This window comes from Lolium rigidum, chromosome 3, assembly GCF_022539505.1.
Source record: "Lolium rigidum isolate FL_2022 chromosome 3, APGP_CSIRO_Lrig_0.1, whole genome shotgun sequence".
NCBI lineage: Eukaryota > Viridiplantae > Streptophyta > Magnoliopsida > Poales > Poaceae > Lolium > Lolium rigidum.
In genome coordinates, this window is record NC_061510.1 from 264,314,385 (window position 1) to 264,333,052 (window position 18,668).

The 18,668-nt window shown below is 45.2% G+C and overlaps 1 pseudogene; it reads left to right on the forward strand.

Annotated features, from left to right (window-relative positions):
• The first annotated feature begins 1,936 nt into the window (after positions 1-1,936).
• LOC124699426 lies at positions 1,937-3,034 on the forward strand (annotated as a pseudogene).
• The last annotated feature ends 15,634 nt before the right edge of the window (positions 3,035-18,668 follow it).

Genomic DNA, 18,668 nt, shown 5'->3' on the forward strand with positions numbered 1-18,668 from the left:
GTGACCAGTATCCCGCTTTGTATAGTATTGTTCGTTGCAAAGGGGATACCATTGCCACAGTAATGGCTACCTCCTCTCCAAATGTGACGTTCAGACGAGTTTTGCTTGGACAAAGGCTATTGGCATGGAATTCACCACTTCAACGGCTTGGAGATATTCACCTATCACCTGAACCGGATGAATTTAGATGGAATCTTCACGTAGATGGCACTTTCTCGGTCAAATCATTATACAATGCGCTCCTTCATTCGGATCTACCAGTTGATAATAATAAGAAAATTTGGAAGATGAAGATACCATTAAAAATATTTTTTTTTGGTTGTTATCTTCGTCGAGGAGTTATCCTCACCAAAGACAATCTTGTTAAACGGAATTGGCACGAAACGGTGTGTTTTCTGTCATCATGATGAAATCATTAAACACCTTTTCTTCTAGTGCCAATTTGCGAGATCTATATGGTCAGTCATCCAAGTAGCATCTTCCCTGTATCCTCCGACTAGTGTGGCCAATGTTTTGGGCAATTGGCTTCATGGTATCGATCCAAGGTTCAAGTTGCTTCTTAGGGTGGGGACACTAACAGCTGGGTGCTATGGCTAAGTAGAAATGACAAGATTTTTAACAATAAGAATTGTTCTTTGTTGCAGGTCATCTACAGATGTACAAGTATTCTCCATTTGTGGTTACCTCTTCAGCGAGTGGAGAACAAAGACCTATTTACGGAGGTCTGTACACAGTTGGAGGCTACGGCGAGGGATACTTTTTCCCTACATGAGCGGCAGCATAGTCTACGGATTGTAGCCCGACCTACACCTTAGGCGTCATATGATTCATCGTTCCGATATGTATCTCGTCTAGTTTGTTCTATTTTTTTTTTTTTTTTTGACTTGAGACAACAAAACGGTTGTGTGCATCCTGGTTATGCAGAGGCTGGATGTAATTGCTTTTCCAAAGTAATAAAGCATCCTTTATCGAAAAAAAAAATCTGCTATTATATTTCCTATAACATTTGCAATAGTCATTGGATAATATTATGTCTTATTATCAAATACAATATGATACCTATGATATAATATGACAATATTATGTCTTATTATAAATTATAAAAGTGGTTAATGATACAATCAACAAAGAAATTCTAACTAGCTTCAAAAAAAAAAACAAAGAAATTCTAACTTAGATTTCTAAGGAAATGATAATTAATTATCCCCGTTCGTGATGATTTAAGCACTAGGCATCTCGTCGTTTTAAAGGAAAGAAAACAAAAATGAAACGTATGTAGTAGTGCTCGGCGTGACCATTTTCTTTCTTTTCCGATGCTGCACTACACCGGCGACCGTTCAAATTTGGTCATTATGACCTACTCCGAAAGTTCAACCATTTTCTCTTCGCAGTACTAAAATGCGACAGCGTCGCTTCGTAATGGTAAACGAGTAAATGACAAATTATGCCGACTCTGAACGTGAAGGTAAATGACAGGCCACTTTTTACTTTCAAATGGATGTGAAACGAATCGGCGTTCAAATGGATGTGAAACGAATCGGCGTTCAAACCGGAGTAGCAGATATTCTCGGGACGTTTGCACTGCCCACGTTTAATGACTTCGATTTTATCTCCCCCTTTATTCCCTTTTTTGTCGCACAGTTAAGGAAAGAGCGATCTTCGTGAGAGATATTCTCGCCAATAATTTCTAGCGCATGCATTGGGCAGTTCTCGTTGCCATAGATCGACCCCTCTGTCGTCGCTCGACCAGCTATCTCATGCAGTTATTTTTAGAGAAAATAGGGGAGGTCGGCGCTAAATTTTAGAGGCATTTATGATTCTAGCCTGGGATTTCCGAAATATCAGGAAAACAAGAGTATACACTTGTATATAGACGCAGCTGAATCTTTTCATCTTGACAATGTTCCATCCTAGTACTGCCAAGCGCACCTCCAGAATGGCAGAGTATTCCAACATTCCGGTTGCCATTGTAGCTGAGGAGAAGTCTTTTGTGATGAAGATAGATGGCTACTCAAGAACCAAGGAGGTCTTCAAGCATGGCGAACATGCGACGTCCGCCCGTTTCAGTGTTGGAGGTCACCACTGGGTTGTGATTTATTACGCAAACGGTGACAAGGATGCAGATTTCGTATCTGTTTACCTGCGTCTTGATTCCTCCGATGCCAAAGATGTGAAGGCCAAATTCAAGTTTAGTATACTTGACAAGGATGGACAACCGGTGGCCTCTTACAGCAATACCAGCCCTGTACATACCTTCCAACGCAAAGGTTCAGATTGGGGTTACAATCAGTTCATCAAGAAGGCTGATCTGGATGGATCAGTGCATCTCTGAGACGATTGTTTCAGCATCAGGTGTGATGTGTCTGTCATAAAGGAGAGCGAGGAAATAAGGGTTAATCAGTCTTTGGTGGTTCCTCCAAGCGACTTGCATCGGCATCTCGGCGACCTCCTGAAAAGCAAAGATGGAACTGACGTGACCTTCCAAGTCGGCGGAAAGAGTTTCTCGGCACATAGGTCCGTGCTCGCTGCTCGGTCATCTGTCTTCAAAGCAGAGCTCTTCGGTGCCATGAAGGAGAATTCTGACGGTCCGATCGAAATTCGTGATATGGAAGCTGATGCGTTCAAGTCTTTGCTCCGTTTCATATACACCGATTCACTGTGTGAGGTGACTCCTGACGGTAACAGTGATGGTGGGGAAGCACCTGAAGATTTGGTTATGGCTAGCCATCTATTAGTTGCGGCGGACAGGTACCACATCGAGAGGCTAAAGTTGATTTGTGAGCGTAAGCTATGCAGCCACATCGACTGCAACATGGTGGCGAACAGCTTGGCTTTGGCTGAGCAGCATAGCTGCCATGTACTCAAGGAGGCATGCTTGCAGTTTCTTGTTTCTCCTACCAATTTGGATGGGATGAAGGCAAGTGATGGCTACAAGCATCTGAAAAGCAGTTGCCCATCTGTCCTCAAGGAGCTAGTTGCTAGACTCCTGCCGGCCGAGCTGAAATCAGCCAAGGATATTATCATGGAATTATAATGCCAGTATGTGTGGCAATCATCCACATTATCTTCTGCTTGTTCTCGATTCACTGGTTCCCTGGGATCAGAAATGCTACCAGTCTATATCTATACATGTCACTTGAACCGGTATTGTTTGTTCTGCTCCTGTTTTATTTTCTGTTATGGATTGCATGCACTTAAACTACGGTGTGTGGAGAACTGGAGACTAGTATGTTTTGTGTTCAGACTGCAATTCTAGATTTTTTTTCTCGCCCAGTTCCTAGTTATAATGCTACTCCCTCCATTCCATACTTTTTGTTGCGATTGTAGTTCAACAACCACAACAAGAATTATGGAATGGAGGAAGTATGTTTGTGTCTGAATTAGCTAGTGTGTGCTTGATAATCTCTGTTTGCTCTGTTCTAAAAGTGAAATAAAAACACCTCTCAGTTTTTTGAATTTGACATAGCCAAGTTTCCATGGAGTGAAGTAGTATAACTACCTTGGTTACCTACTTATATAAGAAATTGAGGACAATTGCTCGCTCTGTTGTGATTACTGATCACAGGCCTAGAGTTCGCAACACAATTTATTTGGCTGTTTGTTGGTCATTTAGGAATCAAGAAGCAATTTATTTTCCCTGGAGGACATAATAGAGAAACATCATTAGTGCCCCGGTCTGGATTTCAGCAACTCAAAGGCCTGAGAAGGCCTTTACTGACTGACAGTGATATCCAGAAAATGGTTGTGGCGTCAGACTGTCTCCAAGTCATTAACAACATTCATGGTGACTTCGGAGGCAGCTATAGTATGGTGACAAGAGAGATCAAGGTGAAAGCTTCTAGCTTCTCCAATGTTCGTTTTAGACATGAAAACAGGGCTTCAAATTCAGAAGCTCATAGAGTGGCCCGTAGTTTTGTTTCTAGCACAACTGGTAGACAGGTTTGGCTACTTTAGCCACTTGAAGGTTTTTGTATTCTGTTGTTGATTAATGAATAAAGAGCCACTCTATACCTCAAAAAAAAAAAAAAGCTAGTTTCACCAGCTAATTTATCCAGCGTCTCCAGCATGCCTACACTATATATAGAGGCTAACATTGCTCTCATCGACTCTAGGAAAGTGGCAGTGTTCCCACCCACCAAAATAGATGTGCCATAGATAGATAGTGACAACTGACAATGACTCAAGGCGGCAGCGTCGCCCCCGCGGGCACAGCAGCCATTCAGTTCACGGTCGTTGAACCCATACGATCGCCCTTGATATCCCATACGATCACCAGTGATATTCAACTCACGGTCGTCGAACTCCCTGACGCCAACGAAGACCCTAAACATGCGAGCCTCATCGCAGCTGGCTGAATCGCCGCCATGGAAGTACTCTGCCATCTCCTTCACCGCCGACAGGCAGACCCTCTCCTGGCCATGGAGCCCGAGGATCCCCTCCTCCGCCTGCCGAAGGAGCACGCCCATTGCGTCATGGAACCCGTTGTCGCTAGCTCGAACAAGCTCTCTCACTGAAGAAGGTAGGAGATGAAGGAAAACAAGAGACAACAAACTTGCTTCGGCGACGAACGCCACTAGGGGAGTACTCGGCACGGTCGGTGTACTGTGGCTTGTTGCAGGGGGAGTAGTGTTAGTGACACACTTCAAGGAGGTATGGCAGACACGGTGTTCCACCCAAGATTAAAGTCTTCCTGTGGCAGCTGATCCGTGGAAAGTTACCCTCCAGCGAGCAAGTGGCTAAGCGGCGGGGACCGTCCAATGGTCGTTGCACGTTATGTGGAGCGATTGAGGGCTGCAACCATATCTTCTTCACTTGCCCGATGGGTGACGCGCGCTTTCTTCCATATGTTGCTTCATATGCAGTCTTGAAGGGTTCTGATCAGACCGAGGGATCGTGCGTTGCTGGACGTGGCGGTGGACGAGGTCAGGAGGCTCCACGCGAGGACTAGAGCACCGTAGCATATTCGACCCGCTTCAGGGCTTTGTATCCTTCTCCCCGTTATGTACCGTGGTGCTTGGAATAACACTTGACTATGGTCGTGTAGTATTAGTACTTCACTCGCAAAAAAAAGTATTAGTACTTGATCTTGGTTCCGCGTGTGTGACGTGAGTCGTTGTGGCTGGTTGTAAAACTTTGGGTGTGTTTGGTAGCCCGGGTCAATCGAGAATTACTATCTCTTTTCATACATGATGACCCTAGCCAAGTTGAGCTGAGATGAGATGTTGTTTGGTGGCACATGTATGAGATGAGATAAGATGTTGTTTGGTAGCACATGTATCACATGAGATGGTAAGGACATCACGGCAATTGATTTCAGCACTAATTCAATATTTGAACTAAGTTAATACTATATCTATATAAAGTACACACTAATTCCATATTATATAAAATTCACACTGGTTTACTATTATGTATTTATACACAGCATTTTTACAAACAGGGACATTTTTGCAGAAAAGTCCTTGGAAAAAGTATAGCAAAAGCAATCGGGTCCAAAATCGGATCTGGAGGAGGCCCTGCTGGCGGTCGGAGGCCCTGCCGGCGCGGCGTCGGCCCCGGCGGCGCGACGACGGAACTGGCGGCGCGAGGCGGCTCTGCTGGGCAGCTGTGGCGGCGCGGCGTCGGCTCTGCCGGCGAGAGGCGGCGCTGCTTGGCGGCGCGAGGAGACCCTGTTGGGCGGCGCGAGGAGGCTCTTCCGGCGGCGAGGCTCGGTCTTGGCGGGAGGGGAAGCGCGGAGGCGGCGGCCAGTGGACGGAAGGCGCGGCGCCGTCGTCAGTCAGCGCTCGGGAGGCGCGGGAGGCGCGGCGGCCAGCTCTTGGGAGTCGGGAGGCGCGGCGGCCAGCGCTCACGAGAGATGTGCGGAGAGAAAAATGGCATCTTTTTTTTTTCGGGGTGGGAGTCTGGGCCTCTGCGAGGTGTGCGGGTGGGCGATTTTGCGGGATGCACTCAGCCGAGCTGAGTTGTGAAGCTCGATTTGAGCTTCACAACCGGGCCTGGCTGAGGAGCCTTTTCCGTATGAGGTGGGATAGTTGAGATGGATTGACACGGGCTAACAAACACATGTTTGTCCAAAAATCTCTGTTGAGATGAGAGTTTCTGAGTTGGCCCAGGCTACCAAACACACCCTTTGTGATTGGTGTTGCCGCTTTATTTATAAAACTGGGTCTAAGAACCTTCGGTTAAAAAAATAACGAACGCCAAGCGCACAAACGCCTTTACTCTTCTCAAGTCTGGCACATACGAGTACATACACGAGCAATACTGGAGGGATTGCGAAAACATGAAAATGGGGAGCAAACCTTCTTATTTTTTGTCGTTTTTTGTATCTCTCAAATTATATAATATTTCGATTTCATTTTTTCAAATCACTCAAAATTTCCTCATTCTATTTATTATGTTTAAATGATCTGCAAATTATAAAATTCAATTATTGTGTGGTGTGAGAGATATAAAAAGGAGAAGTTGTTTGAGAGGGAAAAAAAACGAGCTAGCACGGATCTTGATGCAGTATAGACACATACGATGCCCACTTCGTTCGGCTGCGCTCTACCGCGCACGGCACGCACCGACGTGCACCACTTGGCTACCCTCCAACAGCTAGAACGTGATCACCTCCGCACCTATCGCCAACAACTTAGAGCAAGTACAATAGAGTCCAGTCAGCTGACTATAAGACATTAAATAATATATTTTAGATGAGTTGAAGGAGAGAGAAGAGGAGAGAGAAGGGAGGTGGACTACTATGCAATAGCCAGCTCTTGCACGTGCTCCTAGGCACCTTGTGAGAGTGAAAGGTGGGCCAAATATTAGTAAAGTACTACATTCTTATAGCCAACTATTGTACATGTTAGCTATATAATGACTACAAATGATATGACATCTTGTTATAGCCAACAGTTGGCTATACTATTGGAATTGCTCTTAGTCCTACGTTGTGGATACCAATGCGAACACACACTGACGCGTCACCTACAGACACACCCACACACGCAAGCGATGGATGAACTCGTCGCAGTTTTTTTGCTAATAGAACCGACTACCGACAGGGGCTCTCCGCTGCCGATGCCTTCATGCTGTTAAGCCAGACCTTCTCGTTGGCATTTTTATTGGTCGCCCTGGTCTTCTCGTTCCGTCCATAGGCGGACCCAACCAACCCTAAACATGGGCACGCGCCTAGGCTTCCGGCCGACGGCGCACCTATTTTAATGTAATGCGCCCATGCTTGATGAAAATCTTGGGTTCCTCTTGAATGCAAACGGTACGTCCATAATTTTCTTCATAAAAGCATCGACTTTGCAAAGCTTGGCATGCGGATCATCATTCAAACTAGATAATACCCCGCGCGTTGCAGCGGAATATTGGACTGCCAATCAACACAGTCGATGTTGGGATGTTGGGAGCAACATTTGGCTAATAGCATGTATTTTATATTTATGAAAACTTCCGAAAAAGAGGAATAAAATGAAATATATCATAGTTGACAACCATACAATGGTGATCAGAAGAAGAGGAATAGAATGAACTGGCTCATAGCTCTGCAATTAATTTATGATAAAAGTAGCTTAAGATGCAATGGCTTACGGTACGGATGGAAACAGAAAGAAACATCATGGAATCACGGTCAGACAACAGATGCTTAAATCGTGTTTACATACCAATGTAAAAAACGCACAGAGAATAGGCAAAAGGATTTCTGTTTTCAGAGTCCGTAAAGTAACCTTGTGTTTCGTCGAAAACAGGCAACCTTATGTTATCTTTAAGCATGGATTGTTTTTGGGATTTGCAGACTATTATATTGAGCACAATAGTGCATCTTGACGTAGTAGTCATATTGCTATTGACGGAGGCCTTGTTACCAATGAAAAAACATGGCAATTTAGGAAGATATTCTAAAGCAAATAATGAAATAATATATTGGCCAGTGCAGAAGTGGAGTACCATGCTGTAGCAATATCTATGTTTATAGATTTCAAGAAAAACCAATGGAGATGGCAATCAGCTATACAGTGACATGATCATGTTGTGGACGGTTTAATCTAGTGCACGATACGCATGGATTTCAAGAACTGTCCTTTTTTTAAAATTAAATGCACTGCAAGAACATATATAGAAATCTGGGGCTGCAGGGTGCAAAATTACTGAACAAACAAAAGATACAAATGACAAAATATGAAGATATGTCCGCTTGCTCAAAAGAAAGTAGACTGGTGCGCTTGGGGCAGCTGCTATATGAGTATATGTCGACGGTCCTTGCCGAATGCATGAACTTTTGAGAATTATCTATATACTAGTAAAGGTGCACGTGCCACGCACGTATTTTTTATGCACAAATTTGATTACTAAGCCAGATCATTATTTGCCTTTAAAAGATCCTTCAAAATCATCAAAAAGAAATTAAGGGTCATCATTTTTTTCTGAATCTTTTTTGACAGGGAAAGGAGTGGCCAACAGCCCACGCTCACCCAAGGGCCGAGCCGACAGGCCTGAGACAAACAGGCCGACCTCACTCTCACAGTCTCACGCACTGGATCAAATTCCACTCCAAGTCAAAGAATAGAAGAAAAAAAAATCATACTCACTACCTTGACACTGCCTCTGCCCCACCGCCGGCGGCCGCCATCCTATTCCACCCCCATCACCGTACCTCCTCCTTACCACAGCCGGCTCCAGCTCCCCCTCCCCCTCTCCCCATCTCGCCTCCCCCCGTGTGGCCGACGCATCCACATCGACCTTTAGTGACCGGTGACCCTGGACTTTGTCCGAGCCCCGTTGCCGTTCATCGTGGTAAGTGGAGAAAACAGACCGGGAGGACGACCATTCCACCGACGAACACAGCCGTCCAAAACCCCTGCTCCACGCCTCCTCCCCAGCCTGCCCTCCAGGGAATCCATCCAGACCTGTTCATCCTCTCCAGATAAGGTAAGATCCTTCTTTTTCCCTCTGTTTTTTTCTTGCAATAGGAGGATTATCTGATTCAGCTTAGGCTCAAGATTCAAGTATCAAGATATACTTGTTCTTATTTTATAGAGATAATGATTGTTTTGGTATTTGGTGAGACGCATGATCAATGGGATAGAATGGAGTTGGTGCACATAAAAATGAATTTTCCAATGTGAGTTCTGTTGTCTCTAGACAACACAAATTAGCTTGGAACTACTATTGCAAGATAACAATGCTTGCTGTCTTCTAGCCAAAATGAATGCTTCACTTTTATAGATTGGAACTAAATTGAATTGAAATTTCAACGTTGATGCCTTAACAATTGATGCATCCTCATTTTCCATGGATTAGTGGTTAGATTGGTGAAAATGTTTTGGTGTAATGATGCATAGAGTCATATCGGCAGTCTTATGTGGTAACTTTTCACTATGACCAAAATTTGAAGAGCTTTCTTCAAAGCAGTTGTTGCAAAAAAGCAGAGCACCCATTTTTCACAAGCATCTAACCTCTTAACATAGTCTGTTATAATAATTCTGATTCCAGATATATTTGCTACACTTTCCCCTCGTTTTGATGTCTCGAGAGGGATCAAGAACCATTCAACGATGCATTTTTGGGATATACTGCTGCTATGACAGTAACAATAGTTGTGATGAACTGGTTTAAGCTGCACAGGTTTGTTCTCTTACATTTCTTGTCATCTTGTTGCTGGTGATGCCTTTCATCTCTAAAATGTTAAACATATGTTTCTTTCCCTTCTTTTTTTTATATGCAGCCTGCTCTGCTATACATCGTTCCTGGTGTGACTGGTTTTGTCGCTGTTCACTCTTTGTAGAATTGAGAAGTATAGCCGGTGATATTTATGACCAGCTTCCTACCTTGTGCTATGTGTAGAAAGTTTTGATGCGTGCTCGTATAAAGGGCTAATATAAGACTTGGCAATCCAATACTCTGACATGACTTGCTAGGTTTTCAAATCCACAAGGTCTAAGGGCCTCTTTTCCGGTATTTTCGAAGATGTAAAAACAAGACTGGTGTTACTATCTTCGAGAAAGCTTTTGTACATTCCAAAATGGATGCAAACCTCAAGGCCGTTTCTTTAACTACTGAAAACAAAAATTTAACTTGTGTGTTCTATAAATCTGCCAGCATGTTTCTCATTTACATCTACCTTCTAAAGAGATATTTCACTGTCATTTTGTTAGATTGGATTGATTTGGCAGTAATAACTTTTGTTTAACAAATAACCCGATGGACATCTAAAACAAATAACACAGTAAAACTTATTTTCGAATGCATTGAGTGAGGAGGTGTACCCATCTGTCTTCAGGCTACTCTTAATGCATTCTTCCCTGGGATCACTATCCACATTGTTGAGCATAAGAATCCCTACGTGGATACCATGGCCAGCATCAGAAATCTCCATTATGGAGTCCATCTAAAATCTGCAAATCTTGAAATATATAAGAACAATTTTATATTAGAATTCAACACGGAAGAAATGTAATTAGTGGTATAAGTTACCTGGGTGACTCCAGAGTTTCCAATGGACTGTATAGAACACAAGACCTTCAGTAGCTCTGTATTGTATCTGGGTGACTCCAGAGTTTCCAATGGACTGTGTATCACATGGTATGTTTTCGTCATTCACAGCGGCTATTGACTCTTTTTTAAGCTACCGTAAATGGCGTCGAGGTTTTAAAATATCATCTTTATTATTTGCATCCCGCTCTATTTCCCTCTGCCTTTTGACCTCTTTAGGATCTGCATATATATGACACTTAAGTATTTCACATAATAATAATGGGTACTGAACATTGCTTTTGTTATGAAGTACCTTGAATTTGTCGGTTGGTTATATTCTGAAATGGAGTCCGTCCGGAAGATAACATAGCAGATCTATGCCTTCTCTATTCCGTAATAATAAGAGGTACTAAACATTACTGCCTCCCTGTAAATTGTAATAGTAGCAATAAATTTATGGGAGAATTGTTTGTAAATCTCATTAGCATGGCGAAAGCTCCCAGTATATAATATCTTGTGTGTAGTAGGTTTTGTCCAGCTAAATTTGCACGGACACATCACTAAGTTTGACCTTTGTGCTTTTGAAGGATTTGTATGTGTTGGAGGTTTGCTTGAAGGAAGATTCAGTCAGTGATATGGATCAAACCATTGACAAATTTGTGCTATATATGAGGATTAGTTGATCAAGCTGATGCTGGTATGAATGTCCTAATGGAAGTATGCATAACTCATCCCACAAAGTAAGCTATCTTTCCTTATGTTCCTCAAAGATTATTACTGAATTCCACGGTCTATTGTAATGTTTTGCTTTAAACATACACAGTAATTGGATGAAACCACATCTTTCCGCTCTATCACTTGTCGATAACACATCATGTACCCACCTTATTCTGCAAGCTTTGGCCTCCCCTTAGCTGCTGATTTGCTGGCCATGATAATGCCTGCATGCCACCATCATTTGTTTGTTGTATATAAACTGCTGCAATGCAATTTCTAATTTAAATTATAGACGCCAAACCTGAGATTCAAGGTGTTTGACCTTGAGATTCAAATTATAGACGCCAAACCTGAAGAAACCTGAAGCCTGCTGTTCGGGCATCCGGCCAATGCGGGTATCGTCAGCGTCCTCGAGTCCCCGGCGTGCAGGGCGGCCTTGATTCCCCTGCGTGGAGGCGAGAGGAATGCAGGGGATTCCCCGGAGTTGAGTCGATACGGCGATGACAGCGACATCACGGCGGTGAGGGCGAGAAGGACTGCTGCGGCGGCGGCTAGAAGTACTGCTGCGGAGGGAGCGGAAGCTATGGCGAGAAGTACTGCTGCGATGGCAGGGGAGGCGGCGACGGCGTGAGGAGTCGTGCTGATGAGCGGTTGTTTGTGTAAGTTGTGTTAGTATGGAGAGAAAAACTGTTTGGTAGTGCGGTGGATGTTGTCTGCCAATGTAAATTGCCGAAGGGCTGTGGTGCGTTGGATCTTTTAATTGTACGGTTGAGATCACTTGGATGGGACTCTCTGGACCTTTTATTAGTAGTGGTGATGACAGCGACATCACGGCGGTGAGGGCGAGAAGGACTGCTGCGGCGGCGGCTAGAAGTACTGCTGCGGAGGGAGCGGAAGCTATGGCGAGAAGTACTGCTGCGATGGCAGGGGAGGCGGCGACGGCGTGAGGAGTCGTGCTGATGAGCGGTTGTTTGTGTAAGTTGTGTTAGTATGGAGAGAAAAACTGTTTGGTAGTGCGGTGGATGTTGTCTGCCAATGTAAATTGCCGAAGGGCTGTGGTGCGTTGGATCTTTTAATTGTACGGTTGAGATCACTTGGATGGGACTCTCTGGACCTTTTATTAGTAGTGGTGATAGAATTAAATGGACTGCAGTAAACAACAACATTGTATCTCAATAGCAGGTATATCGACAAAGACAAAAATACTTGGTCATTGTATATAATCAGACGATAAGAAAATTAGAATTTTTTTCGATAAAGGAAATATATTAATATCACGAATATACAAATTACACTCAGCCTCTGCAACAACAAAATATCCCAAAGATATTATGGATGCACACATCCCTACTACAAAAAAATCCCGCTACGGTGATCAAAACCTTGTAGTTGCAACACAAACCACTCCCAAAACAACACCCGGAGTCCACGCTCTCAAAAAATGCATGAACAAAGTCATTGCTAGGCACAACCAATTAAGGCCATACCTTAAATTTTCATCCTGGAGCAAGTCCACCCTCTCAAAACAATGCCTTCAACAAGTTTATTGCCAGACACAATCAACTAAGACCAGACCTTGGATTTTCATCCTGAAAGATAAGACTACGTACTCTTCCTGTGCTGCCGCCCCTGCTTGCCGATATCGCTGCTGCAAGACAATAACCACCAAGGAAAAGACTCTTTGCCACGAATACTCAGTCCGCCATTACTAGATCTCAGATCTCGTCTGTCATAACATTCTTCGCCACAGCTTGTACTTTTCCAGTTAGTCCATAAGGATCGGATACCCATATCCCAGGACCATACAAACCCGTTACATGAAATGCGCCAAAGCCAAAGCAAGCCACCCCTGCAAGAAATAAATGAATTCCAAAGATCTTGGGCAAATCCAAAGAGGGTTTTCCCGTCCGCTCATCAGAGAATATTTCTAGGTCCCAATATACCCAATGCCAGATTGCTGCCAAGAAACACAAGCCAGAAAACACAATATGCGCACCTGCCACACCTTCATAACTCCAAATACCCGGATTTGTTACAGTTCCTCCTGAAATACTCCAACCACCCCACGAATCCGTTATTCCTAAACGAGTCATGAAGGGAATGACGAACATACCTTGTCTCCACATTGGATCTTCATGGAAATCGAAAACGAGAAGAAAGCGAAGCTTCGCAACGCACCCTTTCGAAGCCGTGTTGGCTGATAACATAGGCACGCACGACCGGAGCATTTCCAATCTGGATATCTAGGGGTAAGATACGCCAATCCGTGTAGATCTCCAACGGGAAAGCCCGGAACTTGTCGAAGGCTAGGTCGAAGAAGTCGACATTTGGTGGAAAGTCGACTTGGCGGAAGACCGGACCCCTCTGAACCAGAGGTCTAGGAGCGCTCTGCGCTTGTCCATGAAGACCAACCGGTCAAGATGATCTAGAATCTGGGCAACGAGGGTTGGTACACCATCTAGATGAGCATCGGTGGCCTCTGGGACGGCTTGATGCGCCCAGCTCGGCCTTGCCCGCGCGCGCCTCCACCTTCAATGGTTGATCTGGGCGCACCTCCTGATGTTTGTACTATGGCTGCATGCCTACTCCTTCCGCTTGGGCCTAGCGCAAGCATCCGCTGTATAGGTTGTTGCCTGCTGATACCCATGCGCTTATAGCTCCACAAATCTGGATCGATCTGCATACAGCTACGGCGCGCGGTGGCCGCGTGAAGCCCCACTTCTGATAGACCGAAGGCCCAATAGCTAGCACACAAATCCGACGACGTACTCTTGATCGGCCGGATGTGACGAGATCGGGGCAGCCAGATCGGCAGCAAAGAGGTGGATGCAAAGATGAATACTAGGGACGGCTAAAAAGGAGAAAAAATCTTGTTGGGAGCACCCCGCCGCCGGCCTCCTTCGGCGACGGCAGGGTGGATACAACGGTGGATTGAGGAGCTCTAAGGGTGGCAGCGCGGTGGCCTCCGGAGTCGCCCCTGAGGCAACCCGTGAGTTCTAAGAAAATTAGATACTTGATAATAAAAGAAAACACATCAGAAACTACTTAACCATGATGCACATGACTCTGTTTAACTCTAGTCTGAACTCCCAATGAAGCCACACTCGAGCATTTTGGAGTATTATGGACAATTTTACAGTTGTAGCGTCTTCATCTGAGGCTCCAGAGAACATAACGACCAGTGATTCGGGTGCACCTTGCCCGCATAGGATGCCATCGTCTCCGCATCATTATAAGGGTCAACTTCCGTGAAGGGACACGAAACGAAATCAGATCACAGCAGCCGCCATTTGCCCCTAGAGAGGAAGACATCCAAAGAAAAAGGAGAAGAGCTTCGATTCGATCTGCGATCTTCACTCTCAACACCATCCATTCCACTTTTAGACGAGAGAGGAACATTCACACCTGTAGGAATAGGGTTGAGACACTATTCGTACTTGGTTTGTATTTGGATTTGATCTTCTCCATTCTGGCTTGCTACTGTAATATCGAGATGAAACCTATTTACTTCATGATTATATCATTTTTTATTCGAGCTTTAACAATTATTTTTTATTGTATGGTTTTCTGGCCTAAACATTTTTTTTCGAAATGGGGGAGCCCTAGCCTCAGCATCAAAATGATGCATACGGCTTTTATTTAAGCTTTATTCAAAATGAATCTGTCAAGATCATACATCACAAAATCCAAAGCCACCGCTCAACACCTACAAACCCGACAATGGGTGAAGGAACATGTTGTCAAGCCCTCTGCCCTAAAAAATAGAAACAAACGCCCCACCAAACTAAACACCGAGGGCATCCCTCACTCACCCTATGGTGAAAAGAGAAGCTCACAACCAGTTTAGCAGACTCTTGGCGAGCACCTTCGTCCTTGCTTCAGAAGCCATCACCTTCATCGAACCGCTGACCCATCTTCTAGGCCTAAACATATCCGGTCAATTTTGTTTTCGCCCTAAAACCGCACAATTTCCATTCTGGATCCATGGTCTTGTAATATGTGGTAAAGTACCGATCCGATCTTATTTGCTTACACCTCTAGCTGGGCGCATGAATATTTGCACCAATGTAAACTGTCTAGACTGGAAATAGTTATTTTGAAACTTGATTTCGCCAATGCATTTGATACAGTTGAACACTCTGCTATTTTGAAGGAGCTTTCTTGTCAAAGTTTTGATTTGAAATGGTTGAATTGGATGCATATGCTTATGTCTACTGGTACCTTGGCTATCCTTCTAAATGCAGTGCCGGGCAAAAAGTTTCCTTGTCGTCGTGGTGTTCGTCAAGAGGATCCACTGTCCCCGACCTTATTTGTCAGTGTTTCAGAATTGCTTCAGTGTATGGTGAATCATCTTTTCCAGGAAGGGGTTTTGCAGGCTCCTCTGGCCATCCCTAACTCTGACTTCTCCATCATCCAATACGCAGACGATACATTATTGATTATGCAAGCCTTCTCCATTCAGCTGCTAGCTCTTAAGGAGCTCTTGGAATGGTTTGCTCAAGCTACAAGGTTGAGGGTAAAATTTTTTAAGTCTAAAACTATGCCAGTTAACATCTCAGATCAGCATCCGAGAACCTTGCGGTTATTTTTGGTTGTGATATTGGTAAGCCCCCGTTCACCTATTTGGTTTACCCCTTGGGACTACAAAGACAACAATCCAAGATCTTTCTCCATTGGTTGGGCCAGGAGGCCAAGACCACATACTGTTAGAGCATCTCCACCGGCGCACCCCAAATAGTCGCCGGTAGAGGTGCCGGCACCGTCGTATGGGAGGGGGGGCACAACATCCTCCATTTGGGGGAGTTGCTCCCACACCGGCGCCCCCCATACGACAGCCCCGATAGATGATTTGAATTATAAACTCAAACAAAAGCATAAAAATTTGAATAAGTTTTCGAATTTAAAATGTGAGCCAACACACGACCACCAAATTCGAATAGGTTTTCGAATATGAAATTTAGGCCAACATACGGCCACCGAATCGCCGTCTCCGGCTGCAAAAAACAACTTCGGTTTCTAGGCCAACCGATCAGATGAACGGGGTCATGGGCGGCTCAACCTCGATGACTTCCTCATCGTTGGCGAGCCCCGGCAGCAGCTCCGTCGATGAAACAGGATCCACGGTCGCTGGGGGAGGCATGAACGTCGACGGTGCCGGTAGAGACATGAACGTCGACGGTGCCAGGAGAGACACCGAAGCAGCTCGTGCCGCCATCACCTCTTAGCCGATGCGCTCGTGGTACATCTTGTGCCATGCCCGCGCCAACGAGTCCATCTTCTCCATGTCGTCCATCAAGATCTTGGATTCTTGAGACATTTGGCCAACGAAAGCTGCGTCGCTTCGTTGGTGGCCTTCATGGCAGCAGCGTGAGCTTCCATCTTCACCGCCTCCACCTTCTCCCTCTCCAACTCGATCTTCATGTCTTGCTTGTTGTTGAGGATTTCCTTCCACACGACGGCGGCCCTATCCGGCGCTTCCTTGTTCTCCATTGAGAATGAGGTTCTTCTCGTGGGAGGCGTCCATGGCGGCCAATGCCGGCGCCGCACTCCTCTCGGCCTTTCCCTTCTTGTTGCCAATGGGGCGCCCGGTGGAGGCACTGGCTGGACCGACCGGCCCATATACCCCGTCCTTGTTTAGAGTGTGGCGGAGGTTGTCCCATTTTTGCAGCCTTGTAGCTTGTTGAAGCAATGCACGAAGAGGAAATCTTTGTCCGCATGTTTGTACTTGTACATCTCGAGGGCGTCGAGCATCTAACAATACATGATGCAATAACAAGATATAGAACAAGATGGATCATCAAATAAATACATTATGATGCATTATGAAATAGACATCACCAAATGGGCGTAGATCATACCCAATCCAACATCATCTTGCCGCTCTCCTTCCGGCCCTTAATCGTCTCATAGCATCCATGGAGCTTGCTACACACCGCATTGATGATGTTCCAACGGTGGGAGAGGGTGCCCTTGTTCCGGATCATGTTGATGGTGGCGTAGTCACCATAGTTCTTCTCATTGAATGAATTGAGGGTGCGCTTGTAGTACTTGCCTCCGGTTTGGTTGGCGCCTGACCCACAAGTATAGGGGGTGTATCGTAGTACTTTCGATAAATAAGAGTGTCGAACCCAACGAGGAGCAGAAGGTGTTGACAAGCAGTTTCGATGAAGGATTCACTGTAAATGCTCACAGACAAGTATTCGAGGGGGTTTGATATAGCAGATGAATAAAGTACAAGTAAGTAAAATGCGAGAGAAATAATTGCAGCGAGTGGCCCATTCCTTTTTAGCACAAAGGACAAGCCGGTTTGTTTACTTATAATGACCAAACGTTCTTGAGGACACACGGGAATTTAGTCTAGTGCTTTCGCTTCATATAGCTGATTAATCTTCATTGTTTTGATAAGTGTTGTGTGGGTGAACCTATGCTAATGCACCGCCCTTCCTAGGACTAATACATAATTGTGATTATACCCCTTGCAAGCATCCGCAACTACAAGAAAGTAATTAAGATAAATCTAACCACGAGCCTTCAACTCGAGATCCTGCTATCCCTCCCGCATCGATATACCAACGGGGGTTTAGGTTTCGTCACTCCGGCAACCCCGCAATTGGCAAACGAATACAAGATGCATTCCCCTAGGCCCATAAATGGTGAAGTATCATGTAGTCGACGTTCACATGACACCACTAGAAGAATAACACCACAACTTAAATATCATAACATTGAATACTAACCAACATAATTCACTACTAACATTTAGACTTCACCCATGTCCTCAAGAACTAAACGAACTACTCACGAGACATCATATGTAACATGATCAGAGGTGATATGATGATGAATAACAATCTGAACATAAACCTTGGTTCAATAGTTTCACTCAATAGCATCAATAACAAGTAGAAATCAACACCGGGAGAGTTTCCCCTATCAAACAATCAAGATCAAACCCTAATTGTTACAGCGGTGACGAGGTGCAGCGGTGGAGATGGCGGTGATGATGATGGAGATGATGGTGATGATGATGGAGATGATGTCCAGCTCGATGACGATGACGATGGCGTCGATTTCCCCCTCCGGGAGGGAATTTCCCCTGCCGGAGAGCTCTTTTCTCTCTGGTGTTCTCCGCCCCGCAGAGGCAGCTGTGACCCTTCGCGACTATCCTCTGGAGCTTAGGTTTTCGGGACGAAGATGTACGCGAAGGAGAGGAAGCCAGAGGGGGCTGTGGCCCCCCTCCTCACAAGGCGGCGCGGCTAGGCCTTGGCCCACGCCGGCCTATGAGGTGGGCCCACGGCGGCCCTCCTCGGCTCCCCCTTCTGGCTCCCTTCGTCTTCTGGAAAAATATGATTTTTCATATAATTTCCGTCAACTGTTGATCTTCCGAAATATTGCATTCTGACGGCGCTTTTTCCAGCGAGAATCCCGCCTCCGGTGCGCGATCCTCCAATAATCATGAAACATGCAAAATAGATGAAATAACGAAG